Source organism: Rhinopithecus bieti, unplaced genomic scaffold (genome assembly GCF_001698545.2).
Source record: "Rhinopithecus bieti isolate Rb0 unplaced genomic scaffold, ASM169854v2 scaffold_24953, whole genome shotgun sequence".
Taxonomy (NCBI): Eukaryota; Metazoa; Chordata; class Mammalia; order Primates; family Cercopithecidae; genus Rhinopithecus; species Rhinopithecus bieti.
The window spans coordinates 20,507-25,080 of NW_016811502.1; positions in this window are offsets into that span (position 1 = coordinate 20,507).

The window sequence follows — 4,574 nt, forward strand, 5'->3', positions numbered from 1 at the left end:
AAAAAAAAAAAAAAAAAAAAAAAAAGAAAATAAAAGAAAAAGCTTAATGGAGAAGTGTTGAGAGTGGCTATACAGGCAAATAGAAAATATCCAAATCAAGAAAAACATACACACAACACCTGCCCACAAATTACTAAATTATAAAGTACCAACCATAAAAGGGGCCTCAGAAAACAATTTATTATAACTTATTTAACTATTGCTTGAGCAATTATTTAAGATTTTTCAATCATTTCCCATGTGTTAAGTTTTTCTATAATATCAAAATGCAAGTCCATAGTGCAGTATCTGGCACACAAGAATAATGAACGTATTAAATAAATTAACCTGTGCCTTATATATGTATATGAGATTCATAAATTTTATATAAACTCCTCTTTGTTACACATAAAATTTCAATGATGCTAGTATATAGCATATGACTTGTATTAGCGTGAGTGGATATTTAAATTCTATACTTTTATAATGTTAGTCTCATGTTTGGGCCCCCTTAAAATCAGAGCCTAGGACATAAATTTTACAACAAGAATTTTATTTGAGGAGTGATGCTAAAAATCAGGAGAGAAAGCAAGAGACAGGTAAAAAAGTAAAGCTAATATAAACATGCATTATTGGGTTTGCTACTGAGGGTTTAATTTAGATGGGGTCACTGAGAAGGGTAAAGAATGCCACCGAGAATTACCACCTGGAAAATGGAAGGCTATGGTATTAATCCCATAAGGTTACAGAATTTTACATCCCATCCTCCTTCGGTTGAAGGCTGTTCTGAGGGTCATTAACATACTCCCAAACATACCCTCAAATCTGCATTATCTAGTGTGCTTTCAAAATAAGTTTCCTGGAAGAAGAGGCCCTAGGTCAAAATGAAAAAATATATACTTTTTTTTTTTATTCACTTGAATCCAAATGCTACAGCTGCAAGGGAAGTTGGAACTGTCCCCAAGGGCTGTGACTGAAATAAGGCACAGCGTGCTACGGCATGTGGCATGAACACTATGGATAAACTAGAAGCTAAACAATTTGAGCCATATTTTATGAGTAAAATACATCATCTACATTCTATGGAATCCCTGCATTTTCCTTATTTTGACCAATGTTCCTCTTACATTCAAATATGAACATTATTGAATCACTGAAGAGATTGTAATTTTAATAAAGAGATTATCCTCTTAGAAAAATAATGACATTTTGGAACTCAATTCAAAAGATCACAATATGCACACTGATATTGCTTATCAAATGGTAAGGCAAGGTGACATGTCTGTTCATTTATTTTAGAATAGTAATAATAATTTTAAATTTAATTTATTTACATAATAATATGTTATTTTAAATTTAAGAGTGAATTATTATTCACTTGGATAAATCAGCCTTATAAGTCTGAAACAAAAGTGAAATAAGGCATTCTAAAAGTATATTATTAAGAAAAGCACTGACACTCAATGCGGACTTTAATTACAAATGTAAGATCCACTGAGGCACAAGCTCACATCGTCTGTCTTACTTGTTTTCTAATGCAGGGATAGGAGCGTGGAAAGTTAATGTCACTTTTTTAACAAAGCAGGCAAAATCTTCTGCCTTTTAAGGTCAAAATTAGTTCCCCTGAGCTCCTTTGCTGAAAACATCTAGGAGACACTGAGTGACTTTATCTGACTTTAAAAAAAAAGTTTTGCAAAGGCATAATTCTAATTTGTATGGTTAATATGAGGGCCAATATTTGAATATCTCAAAAATCTGAATGGTTACATGAGTGAAAGAAAATAAATCTTGGGGCCCCAAATCACTGAGCTAAAGGGAAAAGTCAAGCTGAGAAATGCTCACTCACGGCAAACCTGCCTCCCACTCTATTCAGTCACCCCTCTGCTCAATGAGATAAATGCGTATCTGATTGCCTCCTTTGGAGAGGCTAATCAGAAACTTAGAAGAATACAACCGTTTGTCTCTTACCTACCTATGACCTGGAAGACCCTCCCTGCTTCGAGTTGTTGCACATTTGCTTCGAGTTGTCCCACCTTTGTGTACCAAATCAATGTTTATCTTACATATGTTGATTGAGGTTTCCTGTGTCCCTAAAATGTATAAAACCAAGCTGTGCTCTGACCACCTCGGGCACATGTCGTTAGGACCTCTTGAGACTGGATCACACACACGTCCTCAACCTTGGCAAAATAAAATTTCTAAATTAAATTGAGACCTGTCTCAGATATTCGGGGTTCACACGTTAACATTTTTAACGGAATGTTTTGAAGATTGTGAGAAAAAAGTTTCCAGGGAGAAAACATATAAGAAAGTCTTTCATTTCCTTAAATGAAGAAAATGTGACAGACCTCTCATTTCCTGCAGAAATAATAATAATTTTTAAATCACTAAATAATCCATTTTCCTCTAAAGCCATTGGAGAGCTAAGACACAAATACATATAAATTAGGTAAACTCCAGAGGATTGGCCCCTCCTTAAGTTGTCAAAGGAAAGAGTGTTCTTGAATGCCTTTGGAAAAATTGCTAAACTGGGGCCAGACAGGCAGAGGGAAAAATCTGCCAGAGATGAGCAGTAATAGCCAGGAAGAGAAGAAACCAGCCAAATATCTGATTAAGCTATAGCCTGAAATGTGGGTTTTTAACCAGGAGGAAACTGAAATGCAAAGATAATCATTTGCAACAAGTAGTTCTGATAATTTTTCAGTTTTAAGATCTAGGAAAACTGAGATGTGCCAGGTCTGAAGCCCAGAGTCTTTATGTACTTGCAGGGCCCAACCAGGGGGAAAATCCTGACCTCACTTTCGTAGAATAAGAAGCGAGAGATGAACTATGTTTAACCAAAGAAACCACTACATATACACTTAATTTAATTTCTGATATAACGAAATATATCAGCTCTGTGGTGACATGGAAAGTCTGGGTTTTAGCTCTGAAACAAAAGAGCTAGGCTCAGACTTACAGTACTTTAATATCAAGCACTTTCTAAAAAGATTAAGGTGGCAAACCTGCCCCACTCAACTTCTGATTGGCTCAGTCTGATCAGTTGCTTCCTCTAGTTGTCTAAAAGTAGATGGGACATGTACAATCAAGAAAAAAAATGTGCAGATGTATGTATGTGTGTTTGTATATTGAATACATGATACATGTAGCAAATAGTGTGTATTTAATAATATATATAATGTGTACTATATAATATATAATGCTTATTGTCTGATTACATTAAAATAATATTTATATAATATCCAACATACAACACTATAGATATATTATTTGATCTTCTAATCTTTTAGAAAAAATAAGTGAAACAATTAAAAGTTACAAAATGTGAAAATACAAAATGAGACCTGTAGTAAAGAGAAAATGCAGCCAATAGAAACAGACCCAGTGATTATTCATACACTACAATTATCAGACAAATGTTTTCAAAAGATTATGAAAATTATGTTGAAAATACGCATTTAAAAGTATATATACATATATAGCAAACTTTACAAACATTATATAACCCTTACAATACTTTTACGATTTAGATGTTATGTTCTTCCAGATGAGTGAACTCAAGCTTAAAGGCTAACTGTGCCCAGAGATATAACCTGGAGCCAAGATTTGAATCCAGATTTACATGAATTCCATGTTCATATACTTTATATGACTCTGGAAGACTTTCAGGAATTTTCCTCAGTCAAGATAGACCAAATGAAATAATAAAACATTTTACCTTCCTACTAGTCCTCAGTTCCATTTTGTCACTGAAGGTCTATTCAGTTCTGAAGATATAGCATGTCTAAAATGGAGGATGTATTTCTAGTTTCTCATATACAAAATAAACATCAATATTTTCTGCAGTTGAGTCTATTTTAATTACACTGGTAGAAAAGATGCGTAATGTGCTCATCTATGTATGAGGATACCAAGAATTATATTGATTCTTTTTATAATCTTATCCCCAGTTTGACACAGCAGTTCCAGAGAGTACTGATGAAAGTTTGCTCCAACGAGCGGGTACAGCAATATCATCAATACATTGTATGATTTTCTGATTGATCTTTTTTCTAAAGTACTATATGTAGTTATGGAATACAAAACAGTAATATTTTCTGTTTAAAGATGCTCCATAATTAAATGTGAATTAAATTGTGCTTGAGTGTCTACAGTGCACAGATTCAGCTGCATGACAATAACAATCCTGATAACTTATTGATTAGTTGTCTTACCAAGAAACCTCCTCCATTCTACAAGTTAATAGTTGACTCTCCTGAATTTCCTTCTTGTTTGTCTAAAATATTTACAAATACAAACTTGTTAAAATGATAAGGAAATTAAAAATCAGGAAATAATTACATGTTTAAAATGATATCATCTACATAGAAAATAAATGCCTTTAAGGTATTGGAAATAGACATGTGAAAATCCCATTAGTGGTTGAAAAAAATAAACTTCATTGCTTACAGAAACTTAAACTTAAAGCTAGTATTTTCACTCCATAATGAAGTAACTGGCACTGACCTAGTTTTGCTATCATAAATGGCTATAACACTGCATGAGCTATAGAAGATAACTGTTATCGATTGTTGCACAATAGACAGCATATGATT